The sequence below is a fragment of the Schistocerca nitens genome, chromosome 4, assembly GCF_023898315.1.
Source record: "Schistocerca nitens isolate TAMUIC-IGC-003100 chromosome 4, iqSchNite1.1, whole genome shotgun sequence".
Taxonomy (NCBI): domain Eukaryota; kingdom Metazoa; phylum Arthropoda; class Insecta; order Orthoptera; family Acrididae; genus Schistocerca; species Schistocerca nitens.
The window spans coordinates 459,590,363-459,616,385 of NC_064617.1; the positions used below are offsets into that span (position 1 = coordinate 459,590,363).

Consider the following 26,023-nt stretch of genomic DNA (forward strand, 5'->3'; position numbering starts at 1 on the left):
CAAATCACATGAGCACTCTTTGATTAACTTTGTTGATATACTATCATACCCACTAGAGTACTTAGACTTTAAGAATTTTATGACAGATGCTTCTTCTCTGGGAGACATGAGTGTCATTTCCATTTTACAGAAGTTATTTTTAATGACTGGTCTCAGACACTCCACTGCACTGCTCTCTGAACCTGGTAACGCCAAGCTGTCAGTAATAGAAACAAATTACTTGCTTAAGAGATTTGTAACAATATATGCACTTGTTACCAATGTCTCATTTAATTTTAGAGCTATCTGTTCCTCTTCCTTTTTGCCCCACCTGTTTCTGTCTTCAGTATACCACATAAACTTTTTGCCCAGTGTAATTATCTTTTTCTCATAACAAAGGTGTTTTGATTTCTGTATTACTTCAATATTTTGTTGTATTTTGTAATGCATTACAATGCTAACATCAGACCTGTTCGGAGATAGTAGATACAGTCCCATATAATATCTTTATTCCTTGTGTAATCCATGGTTTGCTTTCTGACATCTGTTTGATTTCAGTTACCTTTAGGAAAAAACAGTTTTCAAAAGCGTAAGTACATTTATTAATGAATGCTTTGCATTTCCAATTTGAGTCAGAAGTAATGCAAATAGCTATCCATTTCATATCTTTGAGCAGTCTCCTAAAACTCTCAATTTTTCACTGATTTATTACCCTCATGTACTCAGATTTAATATATTTTTTATCCTGATAAGTGTCAGCATTTAACACAAGGTACTCCATGTTATGATCACATGGCCCATTTACTACTGGTTTTGTGATATGACGTTTTTCCTAGATTTGTCTAGGAAGATAGTATCAATAGCAGTCTCAGAACATTTACATATTCTAATTGCAAGGTTCACAGTAGGAACTAAATTGAATGATAGTGCTACTGACTTCAATAATTGTTTACTGACAGAGATTTTCAATAAATCCACGTTAAAATCACCAGTAACCACTATTTTTTTTTTACCATGAAATGGGACGACAGAGCTTCCGGATTTTTTACAGAGTGGTTAAAGTTACCTGAAGGTGCTCTGTATATAATTACTATTATGAATGACTTGTTATGAAGTACTACTTCTGTTGGTCAAGCTTCTATGTGCTGCTCTGAACAAGATTTATTAATATCAGTATTGTGGAAATCAAAATAGTATCTGACAAATGTGGTGACTCCTCCTTTCTCCATATTTTCTCTACGGAAGTAAGAAGGTAACTCGAATTCCGTAACATTTAACATATCCTTACCAGTGTCATATGATGTTCAGAGAGGCAGATTATATCAACTAGTTTGCTCAACTCTTTCAGTCGTGGGGCATGGAAGGGAAGCAGTGGTTGGGAAGGGAGTGAGACAGGGCTGTAGCCTCTCCCCGATGTTATTCAATCTGTATATTGGGCAAGCAGTAAAGGAAACAAAAGAAAAATTTGGAGTAGGTATTAAAATTCATGGAGAAGAAATAAAAACTTTGAGGTTCACCGATGACATTGTCATTCTATCAGAGACAGCAAAGGACTTGGAAGTGCATTTGAACGGAATGGACAGTGTCTTGAAAGGAGGATATAAGATGAACATCAACAAAAGCAAAACGAGGATAATGGAATGTAGTCAAATTAAATCGGGTGATGTTGATGGAATTAGATTAGGAAATGAGACACTTAAAGTAGTAAAGGAGTGTTGCTATTTAGGGAGTAAAATAACTGATGATGGTCGAAGTAGAGAAGATATAAAATGTAGACTGGCAATGGAAAGGAAAGCGTTTCTGAATAAGAGAAATTTTTTAACATCGAGTATAGATTTAAGTGTCAGGAAGTGGTTTCTGAAAGTATTTGTATAGAGTGTAGCCATGTATGGAAGTGAAACATGGACGATAAATAGTTAGGACAAGAAGAGAATAGAAGCTTTCGAAATGTGGTGCTACAGAAGAATGCTGAAGATTAGATGGGTAGATCACATACCTAATGAGGAGGTATTGAATAGAACTGGGGAGAAGAGGAGTTTGTGGCACAGCTTGACAAAAAGAAGGGACCGGTTGGTAGGACATGTTTTGAGGCATGAAGGGATCACAAATTTAGCATTGGAGGGCAGCGTGGAGGGTAAAAATCGTAGAGGGAGACCAAGAGATGAATACACCAAGCAAATTCAGAAGGAAGTAGGTTGCAGTAAGTACTGAGAGATAGAGGATAGAGTAGCATGGAGAGCTGTATCAAACCAGTCTCAGGACTGAAGACCACAACAACAACAACAATTCTTCAACACAAATAATCAACTCATCACGATTACCCGTTAGTCCTCGGATATTCTGATGCAATAAGGATAACTGATTTTGTGCACTGGTTGAATTAAAACTGTATGAACATAATTTTTATGTCAATCTTTGAATATCTCTAGTTTCAATCTGAGACTGTTTGCATGAATTGTACACATTAAAATTTGTTTTCTGACTGCCTGTTTTGTCAATGTGAATGTCATTTTCAGCCTGTCTCTGAACATCTTTTGTTTCTGCCCTCCCTACCCTGCCCTCCTTATAGGGCGTTTGGGCATCCCCAAAAAAACTTGTGGGGCAGTGGGAGATATTGTAAAAAAGCAGGATTATCCCAGGAAAAACAGTATGAATGAACAACTAACTTACTGCCTGCTCCCTTTAACCCTTGCCTTTTGGGTTTCCTAAGCACAGGGTCAGGGGCTTGGCTACATGACAGGGGCAATGACGACACCGATGACTCTGAATGGCACGGCATCATCAAGAAGATAGGTGGAGGAAAATTTATGAATTCGAGCTGGTGGAAATTTAAAAAAATTGAAAAGTCCAATATGGCGTAACTAACCTAGTTGTGGCTGTAACACCTCCCCCTCTACTCCCCTTCACCACTCTCTTCCAATTATGGCCTAGTATTCTACAGTTAATTAAAATGAAACAGCCTATCGAAATGTAACTGTCCTGATCATGCTCGAAAGTATCCGAAAGATCTGAATTTTTGGCACCACATTCGAAAGTATTTCTCCAAAAATTTAGGTGAAGCAGCACTTAAGTGCGTTTGAGGCTCAATTTCTATACCCTAGGTGGTGTAAGGCACAATAGGACCTCAAATTCATTATTTTATACGTCTAAATTGTTTTATGATGCTTCTCAAGTGCCACAAAGTAGGCAGGCAGGCAGCAGCAAGATTGAATTCGCTGACTAATCCTTTTGCTTGTTCCACACATCTTATCTCACTGATATCCAATGCGTTTTTCTCTGGTCTCAGCATAATATGACACGCATGCTGCATTTCAGAACATACATGGGCACTACTGCTGATCTAACGTATTGCTTAATGTGCACATATCAGTGAGAATTACAAAAGTAAACAGTGTTATTCCCACGTCTGAATTCTTCAAAAAACGTTATAGAGACTGCATACTAGGGTATTAACTTTAACGTGCAGTACAAAACGGTTGCTATCTTCTGCTGATAATGCTAAACATTACAGTACACTAGTAAAACATATTCGTATAGGTAAGAAACAAGGGTAGCTATGCTGTCAGCTCTCCACTATCAAAGCCAGTCAAACATTATAGTGACCCCACGCTAGGATATTAATTTTATCTAGCAGTACAAAACGTTTGTCATCTTCTAATAGTTATGCTCAGTTAAGCTGCAATACAGTGGAAACTACTGTCTTTGGACGGGATATTTTCTAGAAATTTTATACATCACAGTTGTTCTGCGTACTTCGTGCAGTTTACTAGCACATGGTATGGAGTGTTAACTACTTGAGCGTGTCAGCTACTGGGGACGTCTGCTAATGTAGGTATCAGGAGCGGTTTCCAGTGTAACCGGGAAATGGTTAACGTCTCTCAGGTTACGGTTTTGTATAAGCTTCTACGACTGTTTCTACGTATTTTGATTGCGTTCTTACAAATAATACTGTGTCAATCAATTACTTATCTGCAAACTTTTCTTTACTTAAAGCTTATAGACAAATTAACAAAAATTTGACAGAAAGTTCTGTGAGTTAATTCTGATGCACCTCACAACAAACTTGATCAGCTACTCTTCATTGATCTAGTTCTACATTTATACTCCGTAAACTACCGTACTGTGCTTAGCATCGCCCCTCCGCACCCATTCGCTGTGATTAACGAGACTGTGAAAGCAAACTGATCGCTATTTTAAAAGGCCCTTGTGACTATTCGTCAGGTGAAAACAGACTATCGATAAGTGTAACAAGTCAGAACCGCTGCACGCGACATTACCTTGTTTTATTAGAGGAGCTGACTGGCGTTATTATTTGGAAGATAGCTATGTGCTGACTAAAGTTTGGAATATTCACGTATATTTTCTCAACACAGTCAAAAACCATTTTTCTATGATATAAGCGGATTGAGAGTTATCACTTGTTTTTATGCCTCTAGAATAAAAGACAAACAATAAAATCCATCTACAGGAACGGTTTTAATGTTTTTAGACAACGACTTCACAACAGATGATCCATGCAATATTAGAAAATGAGAGTTGAATTTTCAAAACTAAATGCTTAATGGCGGCAATCTAGGTAAAATAAATATCACAATCAGCCGTCTACATTGTTCAATGCTAATATTCTTTTCCGTGACCAAAACATCTAGACTCAGTCATTATCTTTCATTGAAAGTCTTTTACCTGTGATCAAGACAATCTCGGGCTTACGATGTAGTGCAAAATGACGGAAAATTCCATTTAGTTTTATACTAGAAATCGCATAGCTTGTAAATTTTAGAACACGTTACTGTAATGTAAGGGATTATGCAGGGTACGCAGATGCATGGTGGCCTTGTTGGCTTTATGCTAGTAGCTAGTCAGTAGGACCCATGTGATCTTGGAATCAGCGTGTAGAATCTCACGTAAATAACTACACACTTCAACTGGAGAATTACGTATGGCACCGGGAGTCGTATCCCGTCCAGAAAATCGTTAGTGCTGACTCCTGATTAGGTGGCCGGCCGTTGTGACCGAGCTGTTCTAGGCGCTTCAGTCTGGAACCGAGCGACCGCTATGGTCGCAGGTTCGAATTCTGCCTCGGGCATGGATGTGTGTGATGTCCTTAGATTAGTTCGGTTTAAGTAGTTCTAAGTTCTAGGGGACTGATGACCTCAGATGTTAAGTCCCATAGTATCAGAGCGAGAGCCTGATTAGGCGATTTGCAAATCTGTGTATGTCAGATTATGGTTCACAGAGTGAGTAAATCCCACGAACGAACTATATGACTGATCGGAAAAGCAGAATCAAAACTTGTTTGCGCAACATTATTGCATCATTAAAATTTTAAGACTGATTCTTAAGATAGTGAAGAACGTCGCTTTATTCCTACCCTCCCTTCTACTTAAGTAGAGAGACTTTCGCCAATGTTATGAACCAATAAGATCCACCAAAAACATTAACTTCGCCTTGTGTTCTCAGAAAAATAGTGAATACTTGGGGAACTTCTATGCAAGCTGTTACAGGACTAGAACTAATTTTCTGTTTGTAATTATTATTACTAAAGAATTGTTCCTGAATAGTAACTTGTCAACGCAGAGAACTTATGCTATAGATAGTCTTTTCAGACGTGTATTACAGTTTTAGAAATATTTCAGTTTATTACTAACCTATAATATCTAAGAAATATATAAATTCATATTTAAAAGTACGTAAATGCGCCGTTGAGGGTGACCATGGCAAGGTTACGTCTGGAAGTGCCCCTGAGTAAGTGTAAGATATTACGCGAAAACGTAAAATAATAATAAAAACTTACAGAATTTAACATTCATAAAAAACTTACCAAATTCATTTGCGATTGCACAAGGAGAGTAATAGGCCAAGTCAAAGTATGTCCCACAGACAAGCGTGAAAAGCGTAACAAGCGTCCACTGTTGAGATTTAATGATTATCGCTTAGGTCACAGCTCTGACTTGGCATTTTTATGCTCCTTGTACAATGACGATATTTCTAAATTGTTTACACTTGTTAACTTCTGACGATCTCTTTTCCTGTTATTTACTTAATAACGAACTTACCTTTTGTCTAGTTTTTGGGTGAACTAAAATCAAATCAAACTGCTCAGAAACCAGTTTTCAAAATAGGTATTCAGCTGCACGATCGAATTTCTGTTCCTTGTACAGATGAAGACTGCATCTGCGCGCAGCACATTTCACCACACTGTGGAAAAGTTTCAACACTTGTGGAGTCTCATCCAATTGTAAGGCCTCATACCCAATCGTAATGTGATTCAGAAATTCACTTTCCTTTTAACAGTGTCGTGGCAGGACCGTAGAGCACCTTGTGCACGTTGCTTTGTATTATATTATGTCCAGCAGGTACGCAATTTAAGAGCTCTCAGTCTGGCTGAAGTAGTTTCAATCAGTGCACAGACTTCTCATGGAGAATCGTGACTTTTCCTTCAATCTCTTGCACATCATGGATAAATTCGTCTGTGACCAGTGGCCGCCGTCCACTGCGTTCCTAGTGGAGCACGTTGTTGGCCCCTTCATGACCGCCACTCGCATCGCCGCAACGTTGACGTACTTCATCATACGTTCAACAAACTTAACTGTACAATTCGACGGCTGATTGAGTACGCGTATTCGGCAATCGCATCCCTCACGAACTCCATGCTCCTACTGATTTTAAATTCTTGTTGACAATGTCGTATCTGCCCTTCTGATGGGTCCACCTATTCGGCTCATATGTGCAGTCTTCCAACGCAGCTGTGACATAAATGGCAAACATAACTCATTCTCTTGGATAGATTATGTACTAACAACAAAAATTCCTTAATTATTTCAAATCCTTCAGTGCAGTTCTTCGAACTTACCCCTCCCCCGTTTCTTGACCCTCCCCTCTCGCCTTCTCACCTCTTTCTGTCTCTCTCTCTCTCTCTCTCGCTCTTTCATAGACAAAAGAGGGTATACGCACAATGTAATGTTACTTTTCTTTTAAGAAATAGCCGGCCGGTGTGGCCGTGCGGTTAAAGGCGCTTCAGTCTGGAACCGCGTGACCGCTACGGTCGCGGGTTCGAATCCTGCCTCGGGCATGGATGTGTGTGATGTCCTTAGGTTAGTTAGGTTTAATTAGTTCTAAGTTCTAGGCGACTGATGACCTCAGAAGTTAAGTCGCATAGTGCTCAGAGCCATTTTTAAGAAATACGTAAGAGCGTAAAGCAAGGTTCACGCATAAAATCGAACCGAGGCTCCCGTGTAACACTAGACGTCGTACTGCACAGAAAATCGTAATTTAACTACAATTGGCAGTTAGGGTAAATTTTAACGGACTTTTACTCGTCTCAAGTAACCTTAGAAAAGCGTTCTTAATGCCCTCCATCTCATATACACTATGGAAAAAAATCTCAACACCAAAAAATAATTAATGTAGAGTAATGAAATTTCGGGAATACATTTGTCTAGGTACCCTATGTAAGCGATTAACAATGCAAGATCACAGGTTAATATAAGCGCTAGATAATCCGTTGCAAATGTGAAATTCTGGTACCTTCATAACCGATGTAACCACCAGAATTTTAAACACAAGCATGGAAACAAGCATGCGTTGTATTGTACAGATGCTGGTTGTCGGTTTATGGGATGGAGTTCCATGGCTGCTGCACTTGATCAGTCAATACAGCGACGGTTTATGCTGTTTATGGATGAGTTTAAAGTTGCCGTCTTATGACGTCTAATTTGTGCTCGATTTGAGACAGATCTGGTGATCAAGCAGGCCAAGGCAACTGTTCGATAGTCTGTAGAGCAAGTTGGATACAATAGCAGTACGTAGGCGAGCGTTATCCTGTTAAAAACATCCTCTGTTGAATGTTGTTCATTAATGGCAGTGCAATAGGTCGATTCATAGACTGACGTAAAAATTTGCAGTCATTGTGTGTGGGATAGCCAGCTCCTGCTGCCCTACCAAATCACACCCCATGCCATAACCCCAGGTTTAAGTTCCTCACAGACCGACTGTTTTCAGGCCCTCGACTGGCCTCTTTCTAACCGCGTACTTACCATGAGCTCCTGTTACTGTAAGTATTTCTCGGATCAGCTGCGCAGTGTTTCATTTCCAATCGTCTTTTGGACGTTGTAGCTCTATTTCCGTGCTTGCTAAGAGAAACTGGAGAGGAATTGGACCTTATGGAAGACACCGTTCTATAGTTTTGTTTTTACCCAGACATAGCCATAGCAACAGGTAAAATGGGGGCAGACATACTACTCAAATTGCGTGTGTAACGACAACAGCGAAGAAACAACGAAATAACTTCAAAAACCGCAAAAAGGTCTAGAGTGTAAGGCAGATTCAAAGCAACCAGGATAGCAAAGTATTAGCACTCTGTGATAAAGAAAATAAAGAAATTAAGTCTACGGAAGATATTACATAAAATACTGAAACATATCTGGGTAAAAACGTAACTATAAAACGGTGTCTAGCATAAGATGAATTCCACTCCAGTTTTCTTTCTGTTTTTGTTATCTTTATTTGTTGAACTGCTTACTGTCGGAGCTTTTGTCAGTAACGAAAAGAAATTGTTTATGCTGCCGAAATTCGTCAGTTGCAGTATTTCAAGTCTCATGAGTGTATCAAAACGATGTTTTCATTCCGCAACACCACTATTCACTATTTTATGTTAAAACATGCATCGCAACTGCTGTTGAATGTAGGCCAGCTGGCGTAGTCCACTACACGTCGCTTGCAACTGAAATGCGCTTCGTAGGTTTGGTTCGTTGACCGAACAGCTCTGTGCCCGAAATTCAAGGAAATTAAGCAACACCGAAATCTACAGTATAACACCCGCTCGAAGGAGTCATTTCTTTTCAGTTATTTTAGTGCCCATGAGTTGTATTAGTTGGTGCCACGTACGTACTGAAGACTCCAGAGTATTCTTGTGAGTCCTCCTTTTTGTTATGCATAATATAACGCAGGTCCTTCTATGGAAATTATAGTTTACGTTTCTGTTATTCGGTACACTAGTTGATCCTTAACATCAACATCGCCTTCTCGTCATCCCAGAACTACTCTTAATACTCTCAGCTAAAACAAACGTCGTGAACAACATAGCACTCCCTGATCACCAAAGCTAAAAGTGCTCATAACATAAATAACCAGACAGTGACTATTCGTCTGCAATATAGTTCTTCGTATTACGTACATGCTGGCCAAGACACCATAATGGCCGGCCGGTGTGGCCGTGCGGTTTCTAGGCGCTTCCGTCTGGAACCGCGTGACCGCTACGGTCGCAGGTTCGAATCCTGTCTCGGGCATGGATGTGTGTGATGTCCTTAGGTTAGTTAGGTTTAAGTAGTTCTAAGTTCTAGGGGACTGATGACCACAGATGTTAAGTCCCATAGTGCTCAGAGCCATTTGAACCATTTGAACACCATAATTTACATTGGCGAACGTACTTTATACCAGTATTAACGACATTCAGTCTTATTCCGTTAGCATGTGTAGCCGCAAAAAGGCATTTTTCTCAGAAAGTATCCTAACCCCTTTTAACTTATTCTCGTGCTCTCTACCGTGAGTGTCAGAGACAGCAGAATTGTCAGACAGACTTGGTGCAACATCAGCTCTCTGAATAATTACATGACGATCAGTTTGGCTTTCGGAAAGGTAAAGGCACTTGAGAGATAGTTCTCAAATCGTTCTGTGTAATGGAAGCAAGACTTAAGAAAAACTAGGATATGTTTATACAATTTGTAGCCGGCCGGAGTCACCGAGCGGTTCTTGACGCTAAAATCTGGAACCGCGCAACCGCTACGGTCGCAGGTTCGAATCCTGCCTCGGGCATGGATGTGTGTGATGTCCTTAGGTTAGTTAGGTTTAAGTAGTTCTAAGTTCTAGGGGATTGAAGACCTCAGAAGTTAAGTCCTAAAGTGCTCAGAGCCATCTGAACCATACAATTTGTAGACATTGAAAAGCGTTAAACAACCTGACATGGTGCAGTATGTTCGAAATTTGGAGAAAAACAGGAGTATGCTAAGGAGAAAGATGTGTAACGTATACCTACAAAAACAATCATATTGGAATACCAATAACATAGTGTTCGGCTTAAAAATGGTGTAACGCACAAACGCAGTCTTCCGCAGTTAATGATCAACGTATATATCGAAGAAATAATGGCGAAAATAAGAGAAAAGCTCAAGAGTGGGGTAAAAATTCTGGATGAATTCATTCGCTGGTGACGTTGCTATCTTCAAATAAAATTAAGATGAATGGTAGGACTTTGCGAATGGAATGAATCGTCAAATGAACTCACAGTGCGGATCAAGAGTAAACCGAGGGAAGTCGAAAGTAATTAGGAGTACCAGAAAACTCTTTATCGCTGTGCATTGTTAGCGTTTCCCACAAAATAGTTGAGTAGTAGGGTAGCTGAGTGACACAGCAACCCCGTGTGATACATATGTCAGACCAGGATAGCACCGGGCTGCTTGTTGTAGTTGCCCTTGCAGATAGAGTTTTTGGTTACATTGATTCAGAACGCGCATTGTTTGCTTTTCGAACAAAATATTTTAGTGGCAAAATTTTCAGATACACTACAAAATAGCTTCAATATAAACGCCGAAACCGGTCATGGACTAAAAGAAGATACAGTCCGCCAGTGCGTAAGTCCTTTGAAATAAGTGGTTTTGACAAAGGGAACACTGTTGTGGCGCTGCGGCTAGAAACGAGAATCTGTGAAACGGCGGAGCTGGTCGGCTCTTTGCTTGCTACTGTCGTGAGCACCTATGGACAGTTGTTGAAGGATGGTGGAATAACGCGTAGGCCGTATGTTGCTGGACGTCCAAGTCTCATCACAAAACGTAGAGGTCAGAGGATCCCCCTCTGTGTAATCCAGGATAGGTAGCATTCTGTGGCAAATCGGACGACAGAGTACAATGCTGGCGCAGGCACAAGTGTTTCGGAGCACACCGTTCAAACGCCGTTGTTGAACACCGAGCTCCACATCAAACGACCGCTCCGTGTTTCTGTGTTGATCCAACATCATCAGTTACCCTTGAAATGGGCAAAGCTTCACTGAGTTTTCACCGTGGATCAATATAAACATGTCGCCTGTTAAATGAACCGCATGTCTTGTTACTTCAGGTCGATGGTTGGGTCCTTACACGTCGCCATCCAGTCGAATGGATGCTTAAAACGTACATCGCACCACAGATGCAGCCTGGTGAGAGCAGAATTATGCAATGGGGTACATTCAGTTGGGCTTCTATGGGACCTATGATAGTATTCGAAGACACCATCACAGCTGTGAACTACGTGATTATTATTGCGGTACACCTGCATCCCTTCATGTCTCTGATGGCGCTGACATCTTTCAGCAAGAGAACTCTCCGCGACACAAGCCACAATCGTGCTGCAGTGATTTGAGGAGCAAGATAGTGAACTCACACTGATGTCTTACCCAGCATAGGTCCCTGATCTATACCCAATGGAACACATGTCGGGAGCCAAGTGCATGCCAACAAACCAACGTAATTTGCGGAAATTTAGTGACCTGTGAGTAGACATCTGGTTCCATATACTTCTGGAAAACCAACAAGGGGTTGTAGAATCCATGCCAAGCAGAATCGCTGTTTCACTGTGAAAACTAAACCCACACGGTATTAAACCGATGGTCATAATATTTTCGCTCATCTGTGTATTAGCAACTGGAGTGGATATTCATTACTTCAGTACTCGGTTATAGAGCAGCAGAGCTCTCCAGACGTAAGCAAACTAATAAATGACTGTTATCTTGACACAAATAACGGAAGATGTCAAACTTAGCTCCTATCCTGGCTGAAGACTTCGAACCAGCTTCTGAGTCACACATCTTCATACAGAGAGCGCGTGGTCTGCTTTTGCGACTTGCTAGATGCATTATGGTCACAGAAAGGCTCGGAGAGTATAAAGTCATATCGATATTGACTGGACCGATGATCAGTGGAAGTAATGATCCCTTGACAGAAAGTCAAGAAGTTACGCTGAAGTGATTCTCTCTATTGCGCACCACTGGGAAAGAAACGCTAAATACCCGCCAGTATTATGGAACGGAGCAGTATTAGGGAGCCCTTACACTACCGTATTTGTTTTCTGAGACACTGTCCTGAGAACTACAGACATGCTACCTTGTAATGTTATGTCCACTTTTCCGTGGTGCATATAGACGTGGCTGCTATCTAGTGGATGGTAGTGGTTCATCGTATTGCGCTGGACCGGTGAACGGGTCAAAACTAGCCAGCTCGCTCTTTGGGCTTACGTCCTGCTGAACATGCATGGAAAGCTCTGGACTAGAGAACTAATACCACTGATCTATGGAGGTCGCTCTTACACCAAAGCTACTCGTAACCAACGGCCATGACGGACGGTCCGGTGCACTACGTGAACAGCCATTGAGCATGCAGTATTGCTGTTTGAGGGCATCACATGCCATATTAACAGTTTGTATTCTACCAGCGGAGAGACAATACGCCACCTTCGCCCACGGTCGGCATTTCAGTATAACATGTATACATGTGACAGTATCACGTATTACAATGTTGCGAGGGTACCTTTCTTTGCACACAGGATATCTAAACATCTTCATTCACCTATGGATTTCAATATATTTCTGGAAATTGTTTAATTTCAGATCCAGTTTTTCTTTCTGGCACGGCTGAACGTTTTATATTTCACACACAATGTATTATCTGAGACTAATGTTTCTGTGTCTTAATACGAAATAGTAGGTGGTGGATAACTTTCCTCAACCACTGATAGGAATATATCTCAACTTATGAGAAGTAGTCATCTTCCGCCAGTCTCAGTACAACGAATCCATATTAGTTTCTGATCGGAAATCACAAAGAAGTAGTACATAAAGTAATTTTTGAGATACAGTCAATTGACTGATATCATTTCGAAATACTGGTTACCACTAACTCAGTTTCTGTGAACGTTACCGTGACGAAACCCTTGTAGTGAGAGTTACGTGATGGCTCTGATTATTATTCAAGGCACGTTTTCATTAATTCGTTCTACACCACATCCTTTCTATCATGAATGCTATTCGAGCAGGTATGCAAGCAAGTCTCTAACTTTTCGAAAGGTATACGAAGCCTACTGGTATACTAAAACTTCTAGGCCAGCATCTAAGATGATGAAGCAGGTAGAATGAAAATATCTCCCACTTCGGCTCACAGTTTGACAGTCACGTTATTACACATGCCTTTCACTCGTAAATTTTTGGTTCTTACTTGAACTTAAGGAATCGTTTGACGGAATCACCTAGTTTCCAAAAACCCACTAAAGTTTGTAGAAACTGCAACATGAAGAGACATACGTGCGACTAAAACGAACTTTATGATACAGACTGACAAAGATTACGGATCTGTCGATGATTTCCGTACACCAAGTGGAGCTTCTACAATCATAGTATAGAATCCACGAGGACCTCTCTGTGTACATGGGAAATCTTTCTCTACACATTTAGTACGCAAGACCATAACTTTGAAAGGCTGTGGTGACTTGTCAATCATCCATATCCAGAACAGGTAGGACGGGCGACGTATCAGCAGAGGTGGAACCCAATAAGCAATAGCGCCTACCATTCTTCGAAAAACTGCTTGTGTAATCCCCACCCCGTACTAGTGAGAAATCATAGCCAATGGACTTGTTAAGTACACAGGTTTCCATCAGATCAACGAAGTTGAGCAGTGTCGGACGAGGCGGATACTAGGACTGGTAACCGCCCGGCAGAGGGGAAGAGGGATGTTGAGATAAACTCCTGGTCACCAGACTTTGAGCCAGTGTAGTGGATTAAATTGCAAATCTCTCTACAGTATATCATGGTCTGAGGGTATGTATACTGTTGTTGGTGATCCATTCGCGGGTTCGAATCCTGCCTCGGGCATGGATGTGTGTGATGTCCTTAGGTTAGTTAGGTTTAAGTAGTTCTAAGTTCTAAGGGACTGATGACCTCAGATGTTAAGTCCCATAGCGCTGAGAGCCATCCATTCGCGGATGGGGACTTCTAGCTCGGAGGCCCCCTTGGTGCTATTCTAGATGAAAGGGCTATGTGCCAGCACCGATTTCACCTCCTCCCTTCTCTAGCCATCATACAACGCAAACATGACACCACACTAAACACACACGCCCGTTACAGTTATCTCCGCGTACCAGTTACACTTAACATACGACTCTCACACTTCGGTAAGCGGGGGTGCCAACTTCTGTGAAGGATAGGAAAACCCTTTCCAATTAGGCAGCTGTGCCGGCCTCTCTGACAAATATTATATAAAGCTAACTGAAGAAACGACAATTCCTGTAGCCGTAACACCTTCCTGTTGCAGCGATTGCGGTTCTGACTGTCAACAATACCCAGGAGTTGAAATCGTATATTGCGTCCAATGGCATCCTTTATCAAGCGTTTTTCTGCTATGCCGCTTGACAATGTAGGCTGCCAGAGGGCGGTCACTGAGACAGATTTTTGAACGAATGCTGCCATCATTGTAGGAGACGTTGACGTGGTACTTTCCATAAACATTACGTGACATAATTCAGCACACCAGCATAAGCGTTCTTATGCCCGTTTAAATGCAAGACATTTCTTGTTTCTGAGCGACGGCAGCCGACGGAATGGCATGCTCGCCACCAGAGCAGCCTACTGTAGAGAACATAGAGCGTCGACACAAATACATTGCGCAACACAATCAATGAAACGCGTGTAGAATATTGGACAGAAATGGGGGGGGGGGGGGGTACTATGCAGTGTGGGGCGAGTACTGGGCCATTCAATGTGACCACAACATGGGAGGCCTGCTTCTTGTCCGCACCGCTGTAAAGGACAATTAAGAATCCTTCGCAGCGGTAGTTCGACGGGTGAGAACCTACTGTAGATTGCGCATGAACCTACATGCGCAACACAATTAAAGGGTAACTTTTTCAGAACCCCGAAGTTATCTCCCATTGTGACGTAGAAGTTTGAAATTTAGCTCAAAGATGCTACAACCGTCCTATGTAACGATGCAAAAGCGTGGCATCCTGTGACGTCACCGTTGGCCTGGGTGACACTTCAAACAGCGACGTGTCGATACATGCGAAGGCCAGAGCTCAGAAGTTAATCTGAGGTGTAAGGTGGGCTAATCATTTGACCAAATTTCACCAAAATTCTGCCCAACGGCACCATGGACATGTCACACAATGGGAAGGTCGGCACAACTTTTACCAAGATTTCACCCCTTCTTTTAAAACTTCGGCGTTGGAGGTCAGAACCACAACGCCCAGCACAGAATCGCGCAGTTACAGATAACTTAAATGTTGATGGCCAGACAGGGATCGGAAGCTTCGTTCTCCCGAACGCAAGTTCACAGTGCTAACCACTGCGCCATCTCAATCGGAAGTCAAACAGAAACAGCGCCTTATTCATGCCATCTCTCTTTCTTTAAGGCAGTTTAAGGCTCCAGAAAAATTAGTATTGAAAATTCTGAAATTACTTTCATTTCCACACTGAGTTTTCTGCATCACTTCTTTAGTATTTAGTACCTCATAATACCAGCCACCACATGACCCAGTCGCAATGAATCATCAACTTGCCATACTTTTTATTACAACCGAAAATCGTCTACCTTGGTCATTGCGAAATGTGTACAATTCGGTCCACCTAGTCTTCTCTCTACCAATGGACCATAAATGGAATCGATATTGCAGCGCTTGTGAAATTCAGAATTAGGATGTATGTTCCTTTGGACATGCATGCATGTTCAAAGGAACGTTGTACCGTAATTCGCAATAACACAGACACTGCAATATCGTATTTATCAGCCGACATCGGGCAAGCGACTTTCAAGTAAAAGTCTCGTCTGTGCAGAAATATGAGTAGTGTGTAGACTCATAGTTGATGACATACGGAAGTTTGCATCTGGCTGTCAGCCGTGCTCGCATAGCCAGATGGTTGCCGGCACGGTAGCGCAGCGTGTTCGGTCAGAGACTCGCTGGCCCTCTGTAATAAAAAAACCTGAGTAACTGAGTAAGGGAATCAACGATCAACTTAAACGGAAGTCCTACGACGTCCGCCCAGACCAAACGCAGGGAACATTACCTAAAAAAAAAAAAAAAAAAAAAATTGTAAGGCGACCGCTAGCCATAAGCAGGATATCCGGGTTCGAGTCACGCTCCGGCGCAAATTTTTGCTGTCGTCATTCCGTTATACAGCTGATAGTTGTCCATATTCGCAATTTCGATTCCATTTCATTTATGGATGGAATATTTTTTAAGTAGCTTCGTATTTCTTAGGTTTTTGAGAATGAATGTTCACCTACTGCCTTCTACAAGGATATAACAGAAAATGAATGTAAGTTTATACTCTGAGTATGAGTTTCTCAGACTCAACTTGCGAAGCTATGGCACTTCTGAAGTTCATCACTTAGCGTTGGGTTTCGTGTTTCACCTGTACATTTCTGGTACAACTAATGATCATATTTTTTGCTGCAAAGTAATGATTTTACTGTGCAGTCAAATGATTTTTTTTAAATAAATCTCAATCGCTTATCTACAGAAGATTGGATTCTCCGTCCAATAGTTTATACGAAATGAATAGCACTAAGTAACTAACACGAGACATGCTATTCTTTTAGTACCTTTTTATGTGAAAGTCAGCCATTATCACAGATCGAAGCGACTGAAGAGGTAATTGCATACAGATGATACATACTTGGCACAGATCAATGTAAGCGAAATTACCTTAGCATTAACGACACTCTTTCTTCTTGCGTTATTCCAAGGTATCTCATTTTTTACCTCTTCTTCTTTTTTAAAATGAATTTAAGCCTGTACTTAAATTTCGGTTTATTTTCCCCATTTCGTATTTATTTATCTTAAGCACAATTTTCGCATCTAAAAATGAATTTAATAAACATCCAATAGAACTAGAGAAAAAATCTATGTGTGATGATAATTAAGAAAAAGGGAATGAACTATTCCTCAAACTATTTTCTTCTTCAAATAAAACTATATGGCTTAAAAAACTTTTTCAAGTCTCAAATACTTATGATTTATATATCCAGACTGAAGAGACGAATGAAAATTTGTACCCAGGCCGGGATTCGCACCAGATCACCTGGTCACGAGGCAGATGCACTAACCAGTACACCAACCTGACACAGTGGTATTGTACAACTGCACGGACTACCGTAACATCTATCCCTCCTCAATCCAAATTCTATTTCACGCCTCATTCATCGCTTCCGTTTGCGTAAATACGTCATAGATATTTGAGAGTTCAAAAGGTCCCTGGAACCGTATAGTTTCCTTTGATTAAAACACTACGCCTGGGTTTCAGGCAGGATCCCCGATTTCGTTCGACGCTGAGGTACTATTCCAATACAATTGGAGAGTCTCTCTAATGCTGTACGTGTTTAGGGGTAATACCAAATGGGCTGAGGCATGAATGGGATCTTGACTAAGGAGGGAGGCGTACTAGGGGACTGATGACCTCAGATGTTAAGTCCCATAGTGCTCAGAGCCACTTGAACCATTTGAATTTTTTTGGAGGCGTACTAGGGTAGTACTTGCTGTTGTCCAAAGCTACTGTGCCAAAATAGCGCAATAATTAGCGCATTTGTTTAGTGTGCAGGAGACCCGGATTCCAGTCCAGACCTTGGTACAAATTTTCCTTCATCGCTTCAGTCTGTATATATACATCATGTTTTCTTCTTATCATACCGAACCCTAAACGGCGTTCTCCGTCGGTATCGAGGGTAAAAGCGAGCATTCGTGTCATGTCCCTCTCAAGGTATTACGAACCACTACAATGTAGTGTGAGCTGTTTCTGTTTCGAGACGGGTCGGACAGGTATGCACCGTGAGTGTGCTGAGTTTTCTTGGACGCCTCTCAGGTGTGCAGAGCCAGCCAGCAGTGGGCGCGAAACAATGCCCGGCTAAGTGTCTGGGAGGAGCGCTCTCTGGTATGCATGACTTGGAGCAACTCCGCTCTGGGCTACGGCTTAAGATAATGTGCAGCTTACTGCAAGTAGTAATAAAGTATCTTAAAAACTTCTTTACCACTATCGTTACTGAACATTCAAATTCTCATTCTCATGTTGCTGGCAGTAATAAAGCATGTCTTCGCAGTGGCAGTAGTACAGTGTGGTTACAGTTAAACTTTGGCTACTTGAGAGCATTCTAATGACAAACGAGTGATCGTAGGACAGTGAAACGTTCTGGAAAGTAAATTCGGAAGAGAAAAAACGAATAAACCATTGAAATAAACGCATTTTAATTTCTAGGTGAGAGGATAATATTTGTTAACGGCGTACAATGTTTACGTTATAGGTTACAAACGTTGCTGAAGGTGACTATCGTCTGGATCCACGACAGTCTGGAAATGCACCAAAAATACCACTTTATGACTGTCGCAGTATTTTTGTAACGGTGGACCATGGAATGTTCAGCTCGTGCACTGCTTTAAGATCGCACACTCTGTCCAGCATTCTCACCCGTGGCAACAGTACCGTCTTAATCAATTTGTGGCGCAACTGGGCCGTCGGCCTTTCCCAGGTACGATTACCAAATCGCCAGTTAATTCGAATTTCTGAATCATGTTCTTCAACCTCCGTGCGGAAAGAGGACCTGTCCGTATTCCTTTAATGCGTCGATACTAGCTAAGAGCAGCCATTGCTGTCGTTTTCATAAAACAGCTTTAAGAGTAAAGCGCTGCTCACCTTTTCCAGATCCATGTTGACTCTCCACAACTGTAATGCATACTGATACTCGTGTTTCAACGCTGCGTAATCGTACCAGTACCGGCGCTTAACGGCACGTCACGACTCTAACAACACTGCTTACAACGCAGATCCCGCAGCGTACAGTCTGAACATCATTCTTACAAATTTGGTTACCCATATCGTAAATATTTTTGCGTCTACAATGGCTCAAGTAGCGAAAGATTTATTATAACCATCCAGACACCATATTGATTAACTGGAAATGGACTTAGTAGTTAATAGTTTTCCCTTACCGTCTTGCGATGGGTGAACAAAATTATACAACCACAGTATATAATAAGCTACTAATAGCAGATAAACAGCAGCTATACAAAAAACTGAGCGGATAGCAGGTTCTTCTTTAGGGGATGGCAGCTTCTTCTTTCGCAGTAGCAGCTTTCGTATTAATTCACTCGAGTAAATTTAGATGACATATGAGTGAACAGCATTAAGCAGTATAGTGATAGCTTCATTGGTTCACGGGCGTCGCGTCAGATAATGCCGTGGAATTGCACAATATTTCGACGAGACAGGTGCTCGTCATCTTGAGGTGCTTCCACAACATTATCCGACGCGACGCCCGTGGAGCAATGAAGCAGTATCACTGTACTGTGCTGTTTGAGACTTTCACGATTTATTATGTTGTGAAAGTCTCAAACAGCACAGTATAGTGATAGTTTATTGTCAATACAGTGAGTTTCTGTGATGTCCTTGTGCCACATTAATGTATACTTCCACGTTCCACATTGCTGAAAACTCTCCAACTTGATGGGATCTACGGGACACCAGGGATGAATGGATTTATAGGCTGGGTGAAGTGCTTTTACTTCAACGTTGGAACAGAATCGCCTTCCAGTTGAGTTCTCTTCTACACAATGAATTACCTGAGTTAAAATTCTTATTAAACGACTGGAAACCATGAAACCGACTTGTTATCAACAGCCAGATGTTTGGACATTCACCATTAAGTCACTGTTTCACATTTCACGAAATGCTATAAAAGTATTTTTTTTAAATCTCCGTTTTCAAGAACTATTAATCACTCTAGGCGAATAAATCTACACACTCTTTCCTCTAGCTGTTTATTTTCAATCAGAACCATGTTTTAATATTTAAAAAAATAAACTTATGACGGAACAGATTATTCTTGTACTTGCACAAACTTACCAATACTTCAAATGATTGAAGACACATCATCTAAAAGGTGGAAACAGAAAACATTCTAAGTGCAAAATCTGACATTTGTTAGGAGAATAATAAAAACAATGTATCTCTTTTTTGTACATAACTAATTTGTATCTGAAAAACTGAGAAGATATTCTGAGCCCACAAAACCGTGCAGCTCACCGCATCACCGCAAAAATGAAACAAATCATAAAATAAGTACTTTATTAAAAACGTTCCAAGTCAGGAAACTAGTTAGTTCTAGGGGCTAATAAGACAGTTTTTACAAGCTGATTCTTGCAAAGAAGAAAACAGCAAACATCCACTGTTAAATGCAAACAGTGGCGTTGTCGGTTTCGAACCGACCGTTTCATCCTCAAAAAGGCTGTTCAAGTTTATAATACATCTATTGTTGTTTGCTATAATTGTTTGCTTTGCCTAATGTAAACAGCAAAGAATGTGATAAAGCGAACAGCCACTTGAAGATGAATCTGCCGGTTCGAAACCGGTAACGGCCCTGTTTGTGAAAATAAAGAGCCAAAAAAAGGGCTGCTGTTTTCATCTTTCCAAGAATCACCTTATGTTTCTTACAAAGCCACGATCTCAATAATATCAGTTTCCGACAAAATACCGCGAAGAAAGTTTCTTTTCCAAGTGCTATTGATACTGACACAATACGTTTTATCTGTGATAATGCATGTACACGAAACACAGCAATACATTTCTAACAAGTGGAATTGTAGTCAACAAAGACCACTTCTCATATTTTTAAATTTTGGATCTGCAGAAGGAAGCGCAGTGTGGCCCAAAGACCATGTGCCATCTACTAACGCATGTTTGAAAGATTTTCTACACGGTTTTGCACCTGGATCAAGTCTAGAAATATGCAAGGGAGTACAGAGAATGTAACAGCGCTGGAAACTCGTTTAGTGACAAACTGGACTTTAAAACGTTATTTAACGTTTTCTGGGTGGTCGTACTCCTCAGATGCGCCACTACGCTCGCTGTCTTGTTGTAGACACAGTACCACCATTCACTAGAAGTGATTTATGGAAAGATCGAAAGCCTAAAACGCTATGGTTCTGAACTCTCCCGAACAGGGTACTCAAGTTTAACCGCGCAACGACGCTCGGTCACAAGAGAAAAGCACAGAATGCCAGATTTCTATGCCTGGGCCCGAGCTTCATCCATAAAAACAGTGGGAAGGAATCAGAGCAATGAGCCTAAGTTAACTATCTAGAAGCCACAACCTGCTGCTGCGGATTGTGGTGGTGGTGGTGATGTTGGTGCTGTCATGTGTGCGTGTGCGTGTGTGTGTGTGTGTGTGTGTGTGTGTGTGTGCGTGCGTGAGTGCGTACGTGCGTGTGTGACCATGCTTAGGACAACGTTCGGTGCCGGACCTTGCCCAACAAGTGTGGCTGTAAATGGGTCAAACACGCCGCATCCCGTCAGTGCAGCAGAGCCGAGCGATATCCACAGCAAGTGGGTCGCGTTCTGGTATTGGTTGGGAGCAAACCGCCACGTGCGCGCGCCGCCGATCTAATTTTATGAATAGTTTTTTCTTGGCGTCAGAACACGACGGGCAATAAGTGAGTGTATTTCCCTCGCCTGAAGACGCCTCCCCCCGCCCCCTCCCACCTCGCTAGTTCCGTTCGCCAGCCCTTCGGGCCATCATGCGCGCGTGTGAGTGAATGTGTATATGCGCGCACGCGTGTGTGTGTGTGTTGAGGAGCGAGATGGGGATAGAGAGAGCGAGAGAGCAACACACACTCGGCGTGGCGTTCTAAATCTGGAAAAGCTGAACGCCGTGAGGCGGCCGCAGGCGTCAGTGCTAAGGGAAGCATGGCGCAGAGCGCGCGTTAGCGGTGCAACGGCAAGCGAGCTAGCCCGTCCGTGCGTACGGCTCCCCTGACAGAAAGTCTGAACCAGCAGTACCCAGCAGCAACCCAGCTATCATAAGCAACCACTCGGTAGAAACAGCCAAGGTAAGACAAGCGTCAGAGCTGACGGCTGGCCGCCTAATCCTCCGTGCGCCATCAGCCTGCCTCTGTAGAAGCGAAGTGAGGAGTGTTGTGAATCAGTTCAAGTAATGTCCCGAGACGTACATCCGTCGAGTTTGAGACTGTGTTGTTGGAGTGTCAAGTGGGAGCAGAGAATATGCGAAAAGATAAACGACCAAAGTGGTTACTCTTTTCCGGTTTAAACGTAAGTTCAGGCGCTAATGCCGGTATTTTCCTTATCTTACAGGATCACCTCGCAAGACTTGTTGCTGAACTTCGTTGACCACATAAGAATCCATTGATACTGACTCCCTCAAGGTCCTTAGAGGCGAAGCACTAACTCAGTCCAAGAATGGGACAGGCAATTCGGCACAATCTTCCCAAAAGGAACATTTCGAAATTAGACTAAAGCGACTCAGAGGAACCATTGAAAACATAGAACAGCTTTGGCCGGGTGGTACTTGAACCCCACTCGTGTTTTTCTCATCACAAGGCTTGAGGAATGTGTAATGTGTTCAAAAAAATGTTCAAATGTGTGTGAAATCTTATGGGACTTAACTGCTAAGGTCATCAGTCCCTAAGCTTACACACTACTTAACCTAAATTACCCTAAGGACAAACACACATACACCCATGCCCGAGGGAGGACTCGAACCTCCGCCGGGACCAGCCGCACAGTCCATGACTGTAGCGCCTTAGACCGCTCGGCTAATCCTGCGCGGCAATGTGTAATGTGTACAGAAAGTAAAACAAGATAAGTCTTGTTTATCCGGTGCTCTGCAGACTTCATTTTTTTTTTAAATACAGTTTTGGTTAAGAAAGTGAGAAAGTGAGACATTTATGGATGTTATAACCTCTGACTGATCACTTCACTTTGTGAAGACACTGTATTGAACATTAGAACGCAGCGAAACGTGCGTTATCGAAGCTGTAACCCGACAGAGATTTGGCTGTATTAAAAACATTGTTCTAGCAACTCTACTTCAATTCCTTATCAAAATGTCATTTTAAAACAAACTAAAACTGCTGTCGATGGCCGGAATTTTATGTTTCCAGACTCTGACGCAAAATTATTGCAAACACGGATAGGCATCAAGCAAACCAAGTTACTGCAAGTTCTAAAAGTAGTATCTATTTAGAAAGTCTGTATTTCCTTTCTGGGTATTTTTCTTCTTGAGATGTTACTTTAGTGTGTGGAGTGTGACGGTTAAGTGAAGTTGATTGTTTACAAAAAATGGTTCAAATGGCTCTGAGCACTATGCGACTTAACTTCTGAGGTCATCAGTCGCCTAGAACTTAGAACTAATTAAACCTAACTAACCTAAGGACATCACACACATCCATGACCGAGGCAGGATTCGAACCTGCGACCGTAGCGGCCGCTCGGTTCCAGACTGTAGCACTTAGAACCGCACGGCCACCCAGCCGGCGATTGTTTACAGCTGTGTTTATTTTGTCGTGGTCATTGTTGACTCGAAAATTTCGAATCTGTCTCATTGTAGAAGTGTTAATTCTTCTCGCACAACGGCATTTTCGTTCGCGTAGTGCAAGAGTTACGTCTTAGTGTATCTATTGGTTGTAGGTGACTGTGGTAAGTGCATGTAGAGTTATAGTATCGTGTTTGTGTTGTCAGTGACGAGAGAGAATAAGAAGGGCAAACGTGAAGCCGGTGACGGCACTAATTCGTGACAAACAGCACCAGGGGCCGAAAAGTATGACATCCACTGCCAACGGACTGCCCTCACACATTGAACACTTCGAAGAAATTATTAATTTAATTGAAGACATTGGCGCAAAATTTAGTGATCAAGAACTGTACACCACCACCTGTTCTCCCATTTGCAGCTGTGTAGGCTCTCTCAGGAGGATTACTGAATATTTCTGGAGGTGGCAGTATAGATTAATTGGAATAAAATATTCCACATATCACTAGACCAGTTTTTAACGATTATAAAGATACTGCTGTTATAATGTGACCGAAACAAATACTTACTTAAGGCGTTAAGCGAATGCAAATGATTAATGCAAAAGTTGATTTTCATAAATTCCACATCCGACTTTAGTGCACCATCTGTTTCTCTTGGAAATACCAAGTGTATCTCCTCTGAGGTCATATAGGCCTACTTTCACGACAGCTGCACCATTCATAATTCGAACAATCAAACCATCTTTTGTGTCTACTCTTTCTGGGTAGCCTTTGCCATTCAACTACCATCACAAGTAAAAACTTTAATGCGTAAGGTCAGGGGAACTTGGTGGCCAAGAAACGTAACCATTTCTGACGATCCCTCTTCTGAGGAATGTTAAGTTTAGACAGTGTATCAGCTGAAGTCTGTAATGTGCAGGAGCCTCGTCATGTTGGAAGAATAGACCCACGCCTGTAGCTAAAGGAACTTCCAGTAATGCTGCAACCATATTTTCGAGAAAGTCGAGATCACTGTGCCCTGTAAGAATATGTGGTAATACAAGAATTCCAATCATCATTGTCTGTCATATCACACCACACATTCACAGAGAAGCATTCCTTAAAAATGTATCACCACAAAGGTATGTGTGTTTACATCGGACCACCGAGTATTATTCCTACTGTCTTGACTGAAATTGGCTTCAGTACAAAACAGTATTAATGGAACTACGCTATTATGTGCAGTTAGTCAACGAATAAATCCAAGTCGTCTACCTTCACCCTGTTCTCGATGGTGTTGAATCTGCTGTAAATGATAAGGAGAGAGGCCGTGCGTACGTTATGATCGCCACATTCTTGCACGCGGAACACCCGTGTGCTTGTTGAAGGACTACGTTTTATCAACTGAAAAATGTCTTATTCTTCATCGATACTCCGTTCATTTGCACGTTAAAATTAAATATGATTGCTGGGCACTCCACTAGTCCCACGAAGCTCAGTGAAAGCGCGAGTAAAAACTCTTGAACAGATACTCCGCGTTAGGAAATCGTCTATCGTATTACCTACAAGAGCAGCAACGTTTCCGTTACAAAACCCCTACGCCAATACCATATCGATACACACAGTATTTTGACATACAGGAGTTGGACAAAAATGTGATAATACCATGAGAAATGTAAGCTTGAACGTAAATGCAGATGCTGGCCATGCCTGTAGGTTTTGCAGTTGTTTTTTACCACAAACGCCACCTGTGCGAAGTCCTCAACACGTTACAAGAGTCAGTTGTGGTCAGAACAGTGTTCTGTGTACTTGTGAGGGCATTATGTCCGAATTAAGTGAATTCGAATGTGGGAAAATTGTTGGTGATCGCATGGCAGGTGCTTCCATAACAAGGGAGCTGAAGCTTTTGGTGTTTCAGTAGGCACCATATCGAAGATTTAAACCGCATATAGGGGAAACAGAACAACATCATCCGCTATGTCACAATGTGGACGAAAGGGTGTGTTGAACGATAGTGGCAGGCGATCATTGAAAAGGACTAGGACGAAAGATAAGGGATCGTCAGCTGCAAAAAATCACTTCAGAACTTAATGTCGTACTTGCGAAACTTGTCAGCACAAAAACACCACGGAAGGAGCTCCGCAAGCAAGGATATGTAGGGCGGGATGGATGTCCAAAACCATTCATCAGTGATGCTAATACCCTTAACAGAAAAACGTGGTACCGAAGCCATAAAATCTGGCCTATGGGGCAACGAACGAAAGTAATCTGGCAGTATGAATCTAGTTTCACACAGTTTCCAGCTTCCAACTTAGAGTAAAACGTGGCGAGGGTTCAGTGATGATTAAGGCGCCCACATCGTGGTTTCCCATGGGCCACATGGTTACTCTGCAAGGTCGTGCAACTGCCCAGGTTTATTTCAGCCGATTAGGTCAATCCCACGGTACAGTGTTAGTTACCCAGTAGTGATCCAGTGTTCCAAGGACACAGGGCCTCTGTTCGCAAGGCTCGCATCGTCCAGTACTTGTTTATCTCAGTATTAATGAGGCTTTGAGACCTACTTTAGAGAGAAGGGCACGTGATCGCTATCCGTCTTGATCAACGTTACCTAAACTTGCTACTACCTTGCGGAAAGAATGGTATAAGATTTTCTTTAAAACCATACATGACTCGTATGTATCCTTTCCGAGACGAGTGCAAGCTGTTTTGAATGCCTGCACCGTAATAGGCATG

General features: G+C 42.0%; 1 protein-coding gene across 5 annotated transcripts in view; it reads left to right on the forward strand.

Moving 5' to 3' along the window:
* LOC126253014 (hornerin) overlaps nt 1–26,023 on the forward strand; it is a 295,500-nt gene that overhangs the window by 162,387 nt on the left and 107,090 nt on the right. The window contains exon 1 of one of the 5 annotated variants that reach the window (XM_049954068.1): nt 21,692–21,870. The exons of the other annotated variants lie outside the window; for them this stretch is intronic. The gene's annotated coding sequence lies outside the window, so the exon portion shown is untranslated. Of the gene's footprint in view, nt 1–21,691; nt 21,871–26,023 lie in introns of those variants that run through there. 5 annotated transcript variants of the gene reach the window in all.